This window comes from Notechis scutatus, chromosome 4 (assembly GCF_049901735.1).
Source record: "Notechis scutatus isolate UNSWTSFEM ecotype Mainland chromosome 4, rNotScu1.2, whole genome shotgun sequence".
Taxonomy (NCBI): domain Eukaryota; kingdom Metazoa; phylum Chordata; class Lepidosauria; order Squamata; family Elapidae; genus Notechis; species Notechis scutatus.
In genome coordinates this window covers 101,303,830-101,319,752 of record NC_142012.1, presented here as the reverse complement: position 1 = coordinate 101,319,752, position 15,923 = coordinate 101,303,830, and the positions used below count along the sequence as shown (strand labels likewise).

The following is a 15,923-nucleotide window of genomic DNA, read 5'->3' as shown; positions in this document are numbered from 1 at the left end:
GTATTCACATTTTCAATAACCCTACAGACTGTGTATCAGCATGTATAATTTAACTAAAAAGTAAGATTCCTAATTCCTGCTTATATGTGTTAACCATGAAAGAGAGAGAGAGTATGTGTGTTTAGATAGATAGATAGAGATAGATAGAGACAGAGATACCTTATGCCACCAGACTTGAAATTCTAGAACTAGAAAACCTTGAATTACGCCGTCTTCGGTCTGATTTAAGCATGGTATATAAAATCATACATTGCAATGTCCTACCTGTCAATGAATACTTCAGCTTCAACCATAACAACACAAGAGCACACAATAGATACAAACTCAAAGTAAACCGCACCAAACTTGATTGCAGGAAATACGACTTCAGCAATAGAGTGGTCAATGTCTGGAATACTCTACCCGACTCTGTAGTCTCTTCCCCAAACCCCAAAAACTTTAACCTTAGACTGTCTACTATTGACCTCACCCCTTTCCTAAGAGGTCTGTAAGGGGCGTGCATAAGCGCACCAACGTGCCTACCGTCCCTGTCCTATTGTTTCTCTTATTCTTTTATTTTTCTTATATGTACCCATTTCATGTATTCACAACTATGTATACACTTATACTTATTATCTTGTAAACAATTGGCAAATCAAATAAATAAAATAAATAGATAGATAGATATAGAGATACATGTCTCTGTCTCTGTGTATACTTGTTGCTCTAGATAAATCCAGTACATTTGCAGAATTGTTGATGGTTCTATATGGCAGAAGTTTCTACCAAAATAAAATGTTGCCCAGAAATATATTACAAAGGATAATCAGATTCAAAATGCATTATAAAATTGAAGTCTAAATGTATCAAAGTTGCTTTAGGGAGCAATTCTACTGGAGGAACATTCCAAGTTTAGTCTAAGAAACTGATTGATTTTGATGAAGCTTGGATTGTTAGCACATATGGTTATGCTATAATTGGTCAATAAAGCTAAAGAGGGTTTAAATGATGCACAGAGTAGATCATTGGGAAGTATTATCTAAATAATATCTGCATTTTGCTATCTTTGTGGAATTAAATGCACACATTTAGAAACATCACGAACAACTTTGCATAATGAAACTATGGATCTGAAATTGCAACACTTCATTTTTCCTATCTCATAGAACATTTGCAATAGCTTCACGGTGCATAATTTAAAAATTAGTTCTGTTCTTTCTTCCACAACTCCCCTGTACGGCATCAAAATTATAGCATCCTATTACAAGTTATGTGTTTTTATTATTTGGCCATGTTGGTTGCTGGGTAACGAAATGATATGGCATGCATTAGACAAAAAGAAAAAAAACCCAGCAGCTTGTTAGAAAATTGAGGCTTCTGAATAAAGATTCTAAAGTTATTTTAAACAATAGCCAAATTTGACTCAAAATATTTATAAGAATAGTCTAAGAAGTGATCTTAACTTATTTAATATTACAGACTAGTTTTGTGTTTAAACATATTCTGGAAGACAGTCTGGAATATATTATAACTTTTACTGTTTCAGGTCAAAATTTGTTGATCTCTAATTTATTGGTACTTTTTTTGCTTATCAGCTGTCTGCCTGAATAAAGTCAAAAAGCACTGGTTACAAATTGGACAAATATGCCAATTTTTAACAGTATTATCTGAATTCTCCTTCTTTGAATGTTATCTCTGTTAATTGGAGACACAATGTTATAGATCTTGGTGTCTTATCTGCATTCATAATTAGTACTCACACATGGTTCACAACACTAGATTTAATCACTGCTCCTAACTTTCTTTTTCACTTTAGGTACAACCCCCCACCCCACCCCCAAATATAGTTTGGATACTTTACAAGTAATCCTTGACTTACAACAGTTCATTTAGTGACTGTTCAAGTTACAACAGCACTGATAAAGTGAGTTATGTCAATTTTTCAGTTATGACCTTTGTAGCATTTCCCATGATCACGTGATCAAAATTCAGATGCTTAGCAACTGGTTCATACGTATGATCATTGTTGTGTCCCAAGGACATGTGATCATCTTTTGCGACTTGAACAGCAAAATCAATGGGGAATTCAGATTTACTTAACAACCGGGTTACGAACTTATCAATTACAGTGATTCACTTAACAACTATGGCAAGAAAGGTTGTAAAATGAGGTAAAACTCACTTAACAAATGTCTCACTTAACAACAGAAATTTTGGGCTCAATTGTGGTCATAAATCAAGGACTATTAATTAAGATTTTTGCTTATTTAACAAATACTAAGTTGTTAGACAAGACTGTCTGTCTGTCTGTCTGTCTGTCTGTCTGTCTGTCTGTCTGTCTATCTATCTATCTATCTATCTATCTATCTATCTATCTATCTATCTATCTATCTATCTTCCATTAATCTTTTTAACTGTGCCGGTCTTTGACTGTAATAGATATTCTGTATCTGAATCATCCATCCAACCATCCATCCATCCACGGAGAGAAATCAACATGTTGTCCAACAAGCTGACCGAGTCAATTTCTGGGGTGGTCCCTAGCAGCAGAGGGAGTGTCATCAAAGTTTTGACAGACTCAGTCCAGTCACAGGCAGAGACTGATCACCCAATCCTGAATGCTATCTCCACCACAATGGAGAACTTTGGGTTTTTTTACCCAGTGCCAAGGCCAATCAATTATACCTAGAATTGAGGACTATTTCTGATGTGAAGCAAAGGGGCTCTCCATTAGCAAACAAAGGAGCTGTGGGGAGCCCTGAGCAAGGCTGGCATTATGTTTTTATACCTCAGAACACAGGAAATTCAAAACAGCAATACAATGATTGGTTACAATTTTATTATTGTCATTAAAATAGCACATGTACAAGTCAAGCTGTTCAGCTTGGAATAGCACATGTACAAATAGTGCTGTTCAGCTCTTCCTAGTATGACCTTTACGACCTAGACGTCAACCCAAGCTGTAATAAAACTTCTAGGTACAGTCCTAACTGCATCCTGCAGAGTTAAGTATAATACCTTACTTTGGTTTAGCAAAGTGTTTGGTAGTTCACCTGCTTCTGTGCAGACAGGTGAAGTGGAGCAAAAGCAGTGGGGGAAAGAGTCTGTCTAAGAGGCAGAAGTTTGGCTTGCTTCTTAGATCTTAATTCATAGGGTTTCTGAGTAGCCTTGCACGCAGGCTCACCATGTATAGGAGGATTTGGACTATTCAGTAAGTCATCAAATCCAACCAATTCAATCAAATTCTCTTCTCACCTATAATACAAGCAGCTGCACCTCAAGAGCCACCTTCGGGACCATCATTGGTGGCTGATAGGGAAGGAGCCAAACCTTCCCATCAGCTTCAAAAACAGCCTGACTTTTCTGCATCATCAAAATCTTACAATATTCTGCAAATCTGGACATCTAGTCAAAGTCATCAATAATTCAACATACATGTGTTCTGACTATTTGCCAGTTATTTTACAAAACAACAACTGCAATATCACATTGCTATTTAAACTCCCTTCTGGTGGTCACCTTACTTGATCTTATAGGGGATATTGAGGCAAATCATCCCTCAAAAAGATAAATCAATTTCCTTTTAATAAATGGATCACCCCCAATTAATTCCCTGAAGTTCTTAAAAACACAGCTCAAAGGGGTCATTGTCCAAGGTTTTGCTAGGACCTATTGCCATCATCTATGGCTGTAACCTATAACCACTGGAGCTAGACCGGTTTACCAGCAATACCTCTTAAGGGGCCTCATTAACAAGAGGGTTCTTAGGGATTTCCATCAACACCTCCCTCCCTGAGACTCAACCCTTGAGACCCTGCAGCTGTTGTGGTCCGCTGGTGGCCTGTGGAGCTGGCAGCAGAGTCAGACAGTGGGGAGGAACATGGGCCAGTCCTGAAGTCTGGGGAGAGCTTGGACGAGGGATTTGCGTCTGACAAAGAAATTGGGGCCAAGGCCATCTGAGAGTTATGTGCGGACTCCGGAGCCTCCAGAATCTGACATCAGCGAGGCAGAGGAACAGAGGGAGCCTGTTCCCAATGCGCGCTTGTGCAGAACTGCCAGAAGGCAAGAACAGTTAAGACAAAAGAGGCGGCTCAGGAGTAAGGCCTGGAGATGATTGGCTCCTTCCATAAGACATAAATGAGGAGCAGGAAGCAACTTTGTTCGTTCTGGTCAGTTTAAAAGCTGAAGCTCCGTGTTGACTTTGTGTGCTCCGTTTGACTTTCTACAGCTAATTGGCAATTTAGTCATTGGCAGCACTTCAAGGGAGATAAAGGTGGGTGCTTATCAGCCTTATTCCGAAAGACTCTGGCAGACTTCTGTTTGACTATTCATAAACTGTTTGGGACTCATTACGGGCTGTGAATGCATATAATTCACAGCTGTTGAAATAAAACAAAAAGGGTTTTGGGAACAGTGTGTGATTGTTACTGTCTCAGGAAACCTTGGTCAGAACACTTAAGGGACTCAAGTCCCTATTGACTTTTCTTCACAGGGGGAATAGGAACCAAATTTATGCAATGAGTATCCAACAAGGGCTTTTGGGCACCTCAAGTGGACATTATGGGGAATTTCAGAACTGATTTACACTTATCCCTGCCGACTTGGGCTCTGAAGTTCTTGGAGAGTCTTGATTCCATATCATCAAGTTTTTTCTGTTATTTGACCGTCAACTTTGAGCTCAGGACAATTTGAGGCACAAGACCATGAGAATGATTCTACTGAAATCAGCAGGGTATGTGAGAGCGTAGTGGCTCAGGTGGTTAGGGCATTGGTTTGGAAGTAAGCAAGCCTGCATTTGAGACTCAAGTGCTGCTACGTGGCAGGGTGAGCTCCCATTATTCACTTCAGCTTTTTGACACGGACATGAAAGGAGTCTCACAGGCAATCTCCTGGCAATGGTGATGTCACCAGCTAATCCTTTCAACCCAGATGTGCCTTAAATGGTGCCTCCGACATGAATGGGATGGGGAGCTGGGTGTACTTAACCAGCCTCTGTGATTCTGTGTTTCTCAAGAAGTCACCTTGAAGCCAAGTGGAGGATATTGGTGGAGTCGCTATTGATGGGCAAGAGCCAATCTGTGGTTCATTTACGTGGCACAATCAATTATACAGAGTCAAGGAAAGTGAAAATTTGTCACTTTCTTCCTGATCAGAAGCAAAGGGGCTCTCCATAACCAAGCTGCTGGGAGGAGCCCTGAGCAAGATTGGCATTTTATTTTGATACCTCAGGATACAGGAAATTCAAAATAGCAATATAATGATTGGTTACAAATTTCTTATCATCATTAAAATAGCACGTGTACAAGTACTGCTTTTCAGCTGTTCCTAGCGTGACCTATTCAACTAGACTTCGATTCAAGCTGCAACAAGCTTCTAGGTACTGTTCTAACTACATCCTGCAGAGCTAAGTATAATTTCTTGCTTTGGTTTAGCAAAGAGTTTAGCAGTTTCCTGTTTTATGTTTCTGTGCAGACAGGATGAAGTGGAGCAAAAGCAGTGTGGAAAGAAAAATAGAGGCTTCTGTAAAAGATGAGGTTTGGGGTCCCAGGCCTTCAGTTAAGGGAAAAAATGCTGCAATATGTTGAGCAAGTAATAGTATTAAATAATATTCAATAACATTGAAAGGGTAGCTTCCTGATGTAAGAGAGTTCGTATTTCTCTCTGATCTAATTCTGCCTGCTCAATCTTGCCTCTCTTGGTCTTGCTCTTGCCTCTTTTGACATGGAAGAAATCCAATGTGGTCTTAGATTATTAATCTTATGAGAAATATAATTTAATTTAATAATTTAATTTGTTTGATCCAGATTCCTGAGGGTTGAACGGTTATACCAAAATTTGTCCACTGAGTTCACTGATATAGGTATTGAAAAGGGCAGTTTGAGGGATGGAGAGAGGTAACCTCTCTTGATTGAGATAGCTGCTGATTATAAAACAATGTGGGAGGAGGAAAGGAAGTGGGAGTAAACATGCTTGTATTTCTTTGCTAAAAACTGCAGGATGGGACACTAATCCACAGTTGATTTGCCCTCCCTATCATAGGCTTGTTCATCAATCAGGAACTTCTGTTCTAGTCAATCCAGAAGCTTATAAAACAGAAAGAAATCTTTCCTTGGAATGTATAGGAGACTAACTGGATGGTAATTGGAAAAGTCCACCCTTGTAATAGTATATGGCAGTGATGGCTAACCTTTCTGTCCTCGTGTGCCAAAAATGCATGCGTGCACATGCGCGCATGCATGCATGCCAGCACCCATAAGGCAATGCATGCGGGGCCCCTGTGCATGCACGCATGACCCCCCCCCCGTGCGCACAGCTTGCGTCTCCGTCTCTGTGCATGAACGCATGACCCCATGCACACTGTGCATCTCTGTGCATGCGTGTGCAACCCCCCATGCACGCCGTGCGTCTCTGTGCATGGGTGCATCTCCTTCGCGCCCCCCCACATGCACGGCAGCTACCCGACAATCAGCTGTTGGGAGGGTAGCGCTCGCATGCCATAGGTTCCCCATCATGGATATGAGGGAATGGCCTTGGGAGATCCAGCAAAGATGCCGCCTAGAGTCCTTGCAGAACATGCAAGAGTTTATTAATGTAACTTTATAATAAAGTAAAAGTAGGTTATCTGGCTTTGTTTCCTATGTGGTCTGCCTGCTAAGGATGTCATCAATCTTGCAAGTCTGCAAGTATAATTCTTCTGCACCACTCTTACAGTTCAATAATTTAGGGAGGGTCCCTCAACGAGTCTCTTGCTCTGCTCTGCTCACTATGCAGCTTTGGGCTGTGCTCTCTCTTAACCCGACTGTTCCCTAGGCAGCATTTCTTTGCCAGGTCATCCAAGGTCGTTTCCATATACCTTTATATCTCTTTCTTAAAAAGTGTGACAGTAATAGAACAATTCCAGTCTTTAGGCAATTGGAATGTCTTATTAGTATCTGTAAACAAAAGGTCAGAGGAGGATCCTACCAATTGTTTAATAATTTAGTAGGCATTAGATCAATGTTGGAGGCATTCCAGTTTTTTTAAAACTGATTGATTATTTTGATAATTTGCAAATGAGAAACTGTTGATCAGGGAGGAATACTGTTTAAAATGTAGGTTGAGGCAAAAGGTTGGTAAGAGAGAGCTTGTACAGCTTACCATAAAACTGTTCTCACCTCTTGGGAAAGATCTTAGTTTCTGGCAGGTCCTTCCTATTGCTTTGGGAGATGCTTGTAGTTATCTTCCTACAGAGAAAGATTCTTCTTTTCTTTGTGGCTTAAAGCAATCACTCCTCATTGGCTCATGGAAATGTTTTTAAGCGTTAATTTTATAATGCAGGTAGTCCTCGGCTTACGACCACAATTGAACCCAACACTTCCGTTATTAAGTGAGACATTTGCCAAGTGAGTTTTGCCCCATTTTATGATATTTCTTGCCACAGTGGTTAAGTGAATCACTGCAGTTGATAATTTAGTAACCCGGTTGTTAAGTGAACCTGGCTTCCCCACTTATTTTGCTTGTCAGAAGGTTGCAAAAGGAGATCACATGATCCCTGGGACACAGCAAAGGCATAAATGTGAACCAGTTGGCAAGCATCTGAATTTGGATAACATGAGCATGGGGATGCTGCAAAGGTTGTAACTGTGAAAAATAGTCATAAGCCAGTTTTTTTCAGTGCCGTTGTAACTTTGAATGGTCACTTAATGAACTGTTACAAGTCGAGGACTACCTATATAAAATAACTAATTCTTAATAATGGAATAATTGCTAGATTTTAAAAGTCGACGCTAAATGTGACTTGGCTTGCATACAACCCTTGTCAACTTGGCTTGCATACAACCCCCTAACACAGGTTGCACTGTCCAAAGAGGTCAGCTGGTGAGTGGCTGTTATCCAACTTTAAATTCAACTAGCAGATTTAAAAGGCCATATAAGGTTGAGACACAATAGCTTTTCACTGACCGCTCTATAGGTGAGTTCAGAGTTAAGGTTACTGTTTGCTACTCCAATTAATATACAGAGTCTACATTTTCCAGTGTTGGACATTAAGGGTCAACCTCCTAGGTTAATACCCTGATCCTTGCAGTAATGCGGGTAACCTTGAGGGTGGTTTTTAAGAAGGGAAATATGACTGTTAGAATCAGAAGAGAAAGCCTTATTGCTAGTTTCAAGTCTGATACTAAAGTTGCCAGCTGGTATAAGACCAGCATTTGGAATAGACAATCTTCCAGTTTATTCCATCCAACATTAATTAAAGAAAGCAACCTGCAAAGGGGAAGGTAGAGATTTATAATTAAAACTTTAGTCTAGCTAAATTGAGCCTGGAAACTAATGCTGTGGGCTCACATGGCTTCAGCCGTGTGATTCGAAGCAGTAGATTATTTTATATGAATTTATAAATGCCTCCTTCGATCCCATTTCTGGTAGTGCAAAGACACCATAATGGGAGTGACATTTTTTTTAACCTAACCTGGTGTTTCTCAACCTTGGCAGCTTTCAGACATGTGGAATTCAAGTCCATGCTCTTGCCATGCTTCAGTCTTGCAAGAGTCTCTTAATCCATTTCTGAATCGACAAACAATTAACACAAGCCTAATACCCAGGCATCATTAAAGCAAATCTGAGGAACAGCATCATGAAGCAAGTATTTGCAGCTACAGTAGCTGGAAAGACATAGAAAAAAAAGTTCTCTTTGGATCTGGCACAGCTCCCATGCCTTTGTATAATTTAAGCATTTCTAAATAATTTTGAGAGGTGTGCAAAATGTTCCATTCCAGAGAAAATGAACCCTGCCATAGACCAGAGTTTCTCAAGCATGGCTGGCTAAGGAATTTTGGGAGTTGAAGTTTACACATCTGAAAGTTGTCAAGGTTGAGACACATTGATCTAACATGTTTCAATGATGTGATTTCATGTTAGGTCTAATACTTCTCATACCGACCAAAATGCAATTGGAAATTCTAGCATATGATATCATAAATGGAATTATGGTCACTTTGAAAATAAAATGAATTGAGAGTCCTGGATCTATAATCACCTAACAATCAGAACATTTCAAAACAGAATTCTCTATACAACTGTTTTGGTTGAGAATATTAGCCTCTGAAAATAATTTAAACTAGGCTTTATTACTACTCAGCTAAAATGTCCAGAATGGTTGTGAATCAGAGAACACATCTAATGGAGAAAGCAACAAATGATTTCAATTGTTTACATATAGATTGAATAAATGCACATAATTTTCATGACAAAACAGTAAAATCTTTAGATACTTTTATAATTCAGGACAGTCATTTAGGTCATGAAACTGACCCAAGGAGAGTGACCGCCAATTTAATTTTAGGTAGCACCTAAAATGTGTGTGCAGTTAACTCAATTAGAAACAAAATACCCACAATTGATGATGTACAGGACTAATGAAATGGAAGATAAAATGAAAAGTAAAAATGGCAATGACACCAAAAAAGATTTATTCACCTTTATGGCTAATAAACAGTGAAAAGAAAACTGCTGGAGAAATGAGGACAAAATCCAATGCAGTGAAACAATTAAAGATTTTGATAGCATAATTAATAATACTAAGAACAACATAAATAATTATTTTATAAATACATTTTAAGTAAGAAGAAACCTACCAGGAATGACAGGGTAATTAGCTAAAGAGACTGCAGAGAAGTAAATGAATTATTTGAATTCTGCGTCTGAAGGGAATTTTAAACAGCTAAGGTAAATAGAAAATAAAATGACTGGATCTAGGTAATCTGGACATTCTTACTCAAATTTAACATCATCTAAACTCAGTCTCTCACTTCCAAAGGCCAATATAATGGCAAGAGATTCGGGATATAACAGATTAGTTAGCTTAATTCTGGTTCTAGAAAATGGAAGGAAAATGTTCCTAAATAAGTTTCAAAGATATTGAAAGGCAAGGTAGCTGTATTAAAGCAAATCAGGCAAATAAGTTAAGATGTTAGATTGAGGCTGAGAAGACCCACGTTCAAATCCATACTTAGCTATAGAATTTTCTGGAAATCTCAAGCCCAACTGATGTTATAGCATTGCTGTTAATGGAATAAAATAGGGTTCGCCATATTTACTGCCTTGAACTCCTGGAGAAAGGCAAGATGTAATTTCAAGAAATCTAATTTACATTTTGGAACATTCCAAGGAAAGTTTTGAGAAAGAAAAACAAGAAGACCTGTATCACTTTAGACCACTGGTGCTGAACTTTGGCAACTTGAGGAGGTGTGGACTTCAACCTGGCTGTGCAATTCTAGGAGTTGAAGTCCACACCTCTTCAAGTTGCAAGGTTGAGAAACCCTGCCTTAAGATAATTTTATTATAACATTAACTTTTTGGATCACAGTCCATTTCATTGAATATATGGAATATACCCTGAAGGAAGAATATGTTTTAAATACAAAGTTATTAGAAGAGAAAAACAGAATGTTTAGGAGAAAGTCAAAAGACACAATTACTTTAAAGATGGGAACAATAATAAAACTTTTGTTTTCTGGGAAATAGCCATGTCAGCCTATTGCAGCAAAAACCAAGAATCCTATGGAATTTCAGAGATCAATAAATCTTTTTTTACTTAAGCATATCATCTGGAGAAACAAGTAATTTTTTTGCTACAAAAGAAGAATGGAAGTGGTAAAACAAAAAACATAAACATCTGATGTTATATATAGATGGTCTTGAATAATCTACAGGTGTAGTTTTAATAAGGAGCCTTGTTCTATGTCAAATCCACGGGAAATGATTTTGAAGCTTTTAATGAATTTCTGCTTAATCTTTAAGTGAATTAATTCATCTTTGTAATTTTTCCAAATAATGCCATCTTATTTCTTTGTTAAATTTCTATTATGTCTTTCTTCTGCTCCCCTGATTTTGCAGATGATGCTGAACATTTATGGAGGCCATTTAAAAAAGATACAATAAATACACAGGAGCATATACATCATTCCAGACATTATTATGTGGAACTTCAAGATACATAGGACAGAATACATAACACCACAGGGAAAATAAAATGGTAAACTTCAGCAGAAAATGTTTCCTGCGAAGTTACTAGGCTAATGCTTGTGTTAATGAAGAAGCAGTTTCATTTCCATTAAGGAAGTTGGAGTCATGAACTTCAAGAAACAAAAAGAAATTGGGGAGGAAAAGCATACCAGCTACTAGAGGTCTACAAAAATGAGTAATAAAGCAATTGCTTTGGCCTCAGGCTGTCTTCCTACCTGGTACACAGAAAAGGATAGATTAAAAAGCAATGCTATGGAAGGTTAACATAAACTGTAAGTATATTAAATGGTTGGCAGGTGATATATCTAGATAGGCATTTTCAAAAAGATTATTTTGCCATGGCTAGAATTACTTTTTTTCTAATTCTTATTTCTAATAACTTTAGTAGAAAATTCTCTGATCAAAGTATGGCTTTGAGGTGTATTTCTTCATTCTTTCTACCACCTCTCTCAAAATGTGTATGTGTACCCAAAGTTATGCAGACAACTCCTTACAACATGCGCATATCTATCAGATTATTTTGCAAACATATTATTAAAATCAAACCATTATCGTAATTGTTTGAACATGGAACTTCTTTTATACTAATAATATTCTAATAAAGCTAAACCAGGAGATTAAATCCTGTAAATGGTATCAGTTTTCAGAGTTTTGGCTGTTACCATATTCCCACAGTCACACGATCATTTCTGACAGTCCCTTCTGGGTTCCCACAAGAAAAGTCAGAGGGGAAGCTGGCAGGAAATCCAAAGCTACCATCATGAGAGGTCCTCACTTAATGACCTATGTTAGGATGGCAATTGGGACTGCTGGAATTGACATCTCTAAGTGATGTGATCCTGTGCCATTGTACTTTAGGTTGTTGCTTAGCGATGGAAATTACAGCCCCAATAACCTCAGGTCCATAACCTGAGACACTGGTATCCTTTCCTTTCATTTAACCTCTCATATGTAGGCAACAGTACAGGTAGTTCTTGACTTACAACCGTTCATTTAGACCGTTCAAAGTTGACAGTGACTTATGACTGTTTTTCACACTTACGATCGTGGCAGCATCCCCATGATCATGTGATCAAAATTCAGATGCTTGGCAGCTGACTCATCTTTATGACAATTGCAATGTCTGGGGTCACGTGGTCCCTTTCTGAGACCTTCTGACAAACAAAGTCAATGGGGAAGCCGGATTCACTTAACAACTATGTGAGTAACTTAATAAGGGCAGTGATTCACTTAACAACTGTGGCAAGCAAGCTTGTAAAATGGGGCAAAATTCACTTAACAAATGTCTTATTTAGCAACAGAAATTTTGGGCTCAATTGTGGTCATAAGTCAAGGACTACCTGTACAGCAGACTCTTCACCAATTTCAGTTCATTGAGATACCATTGCCTACAAATCCACACAGCATAATTAGTGGTCAGGGATGGTACTATTCTAGGTAATTCTTGGATGTTTATAAACTGGAGAAAGCAAAATTGGAACCCATTTTCCCTGGAAGAAATTGTCCAAACTCAACTATTTAGCATATCCTCAAAAAGAAGTCCTTCTAATCGCGTTATATCATTTTTTTACTTGGATGATTTGCTGACCATCTACTTAAACATATTGGCTTTCTTAATTATAATGATTAGAAATGGCGTTTTTTCCAGCAAAGAGGGGAAAATGTCTAGACAAAATCAGGCTGAACACTGATAATTTGAAAATTAGTCATAGATATTTTGATCCATTTATTTTTGTACATGTTTTCAGTTTAGTAAGTAAAATGAACAGATGGATAAGAGGATGCATAAAAAACAAAATAAAATTTATATCTGGTGTAATTATGTGGGTGCATTTCTATCTTTGACAGCAAGGTGCTTTACCCTAAAACAATATAAAGCTGATGGTTTTAGTTTACAGATTCCATTCAGCATCCAATTTTCTGCTTACTATCTATTTTCTACTATAATTAAAATGAACAGATGTGTACATACGATAGAAAGGTTATTTTTATAACCACTGTGGTATAAACTCTGGCAGAGTTTAGTCATTAATATGGCTACAGGTTTTAGAAACATTATATATATCATTCAATTTGGAATATGTTAAGTGTAGAAGGTTAAGATGAAAATAATATAAATATATATGAAAATAATATATGAAAATAAACTCAGCATCCTGAAAGTAGTGTAAAGAAAGCCACTGCTGCTGCCAATAAATCACATTTAAAAGTATGCTTAACTCTCTTCTTCATTTTTAAAATTATTTTTCTTAATCACATTTTCAAAAGAGTCGAAACTATTCTATGCACTATATCTTATAATTATTAGCAGACTTGACTATAGATCAAGGGTCTTCAAACTTGGCAAGTTTAAGACTTGTGGACTTCAACTCCCAAAATTCCTGAGCTAACATGACTGAAGGAGGAATTCTGGGAGTTGAAGTCCATAAGTCTTAAAGCTGTCAAGTTTGAAGACCCCTGCAGATAGTCCTTGACTTACGACCATAATTGAACTTGGCAATTATGCTCATAAGTCATGACGATAGTAAAGTGGTTCACTCATATGACCGACCTGATTTTATGACCTTTTTTCCGGTGGTCGGTAAGTGAATCCACGGTTTGCTATGGTATATTTTTGCTGGAAATGACAAGTAAATGCTGGTTTGCAGCAAAACTATCATAATTTATGATCATGTGATTGCAGGATGCAACCAATGGTTGTAAAAATGCAGGCTGGTTGCAGCCATGTGACTGCAGAGAAGGGGCCCTGTTTTAGAACTTCAGGCCTAGTTGTAAGTACCTTTGCCTGCAGGTGTTTTGTTACTATTACCACAGAAAATTAGTTTGTTATAACTTCATATGGTTGCTAAGTGAACAGCAGTAAGTTAAGGACCTTCTGTATAATGGCCTGTTCTAGCAAACTGAGTTGACAGTTACATAGTTCAAGCAAATAATAATAATAATAATAATAATAATAATAATAATAATAATAATAATAATCATACAATTTATTGATATCGCTTTACCAGGAGACACCAGAGTCGAAGAAACAGATCTGGAAAAAAATCACGAAATATCACAACCTGGCCATTGAAACCACGCAATTATGGATGAAATATTTAACAGTGATACCCATTGTCATTGGGGCACTTGGCACTATGTCCAAGAATTTTGCAAAACACATCAAGAAATTGGATCTTCCTGCAATAACACCAGTGGAACTGCAAAAAACTGCACTACTCAAAACATTGTACATTTTAAGAAGATACTTGGATACTGGGAGCAACCCGTATCAACCACCAACACCAGTCAATATTTGTGTTACATTTTTAAATGTTCAGTTGACTGAGTTTCATGTGTAATGAATAAAAGAGATAATGATGATGATGATGTGACTTCAAAGATAGAGGGGAAAATGATGTTGGTTCTCAGCTACTTTAGTTTTCAACACGATTCCTACAATCCAGATTTCTTTAAGCCCAAAGGTGAAGCCAGCATAGTACTGTTGACTTGACCTATCTTTATTACTTGGTGATGGATGGACACCTCACTCCTTTCTCTAATGAGATCCATGGACTATTGGCAAACCTTTACATTTATGCTCCATGAAATTGCTTGGAATAACATTTCTTTCTTAAACTAGACTTGATGTTTCCACAGAGATTTTGCTGATTGGATTTTTCTCTGAGGAGAACTCTTGTCTATCAGTCAGCTGTCAGCTTTAACTGACTAAGATTAAGTAGTTGCTGAGTTGCGGATACATACCACATAGAGTGTAACTGAATGGACAAAAGGATACATGAGATTTTAAAAATAAAATCCAAATATTTTTGATACAGTGCCATTAACCATAAATCTCTCTGCTGGAGGAAAACAAGAGGGAAGAAATAGAGTTTTGTGTTGAGTTGCTTCAAGTAGCATATGGCCTGATCCATCATTAGAATATATAATTACTTTTTAAAGTATGCAAATAGTGAAAGCACTGTGAATCATATCTATAGCTTATATTGTACATGGTGTTATGAAAATGAGATGCATGATATTGAAGAAACAGTTTTTAACATATTTTTCTGGCTTGGTTCACATTTTGGGCAGCAACAGTATAGTGCTTCGACTTAATTGGATTTAGTCTAAAGTATAAATTAAGCCAACATGGTTTCTTGAACAGATCATAATTAAAACCTAAGACTAATAAAACCTAGGACTAATACAGTATTGCTATTACCAGACTTCAGTAATGATGATGATTTATTTATTTAGGATGTGACAGATCATACATGGACTAGCAATATAAATTAACATTTTAACTAGATTAGTAGAACCCAATAAAATATAAATGTCAAAAACATCTATGTTCAAATATTAATGTTTAGGCCATCTAACCATTGAAGTGCAGCATTGTTTATATTAAAAAAAATCAGATACCAGACCGGTATATGCCCTCAGCTTACAGCTGGTCACAATGTGATCTACAGTTTGAAATCATATTGAGGGGAGGATATGCCCCATTTATGCAGAGAGTCCCAGCAGATGTTTTGTGAGGTGCGAATCCTATTCAGGATTGTCTATTGTTGCTGCTGATGGTAACAATTGTCTACAAGCAAACAACCAAGTTCAGAGAGCACCAAGAACTCCGTAAAATGAGGTATGGATTAGAATATTAATTTTTAATTTAAGCATTTTATAATGTTTGTTTGAATACCATTAAAAACAGAAGTCATATTTGTATGCCCTTTAAATGTGGGGTATCAAATGCTTAATTTCTCAGAATATTCATGTTAAAATGCAAAACTGGTTGGGAGAAATGAAGTATGATGTCAAGATTTCAAAACTAATGCTAAAAAGCAATTCTTCTAATATGGCACATTTCCCATCTGTTGATCTACAACTTCTAAAACCTACATGATCGTTGCCTGAGGATGATATGAATTGGAATCCAACATATATGGAAAGTTGTTACA

General features: G+C 37.4%; 1 protein-coding gene and 1 long non-coding RNA gene across 4 annotated transcripts in view; one reads left to right on the top strand and one right to left on the bottom strand.

Moving 5' to 3' along the window:
* The window catches only part of LOC113414036 (heparan sulfate glucosamine 3-O-sulfotransferase 1-like), a 105,006-nt gene that overhangs the window by 13,280 nt on the left and 75,803 nt on the right, over positions 1-15,923 (bottom strand). The gene's annotated exons all lie outside the window — the stretch shown is intronic.
* LOC148130846 (uncharacterized) lies at positions 5,984-14,349 on the top strand. 2 transcript variants are annotated; one of them, XR_015749634.1, is made up of 4 exons: positions 5,984-6,116; positions 7,297-7,361; positions 10,855-11,255; positions 13,992-14,349. It is a non-coding gene; the product is annotated as an uncharacterized LOC148130846 (long non-coding RNA). The 2 variants fall into 2 exon arrangements; XR_015749633.1 differs by lacking the exon at positions 7,297-7,361.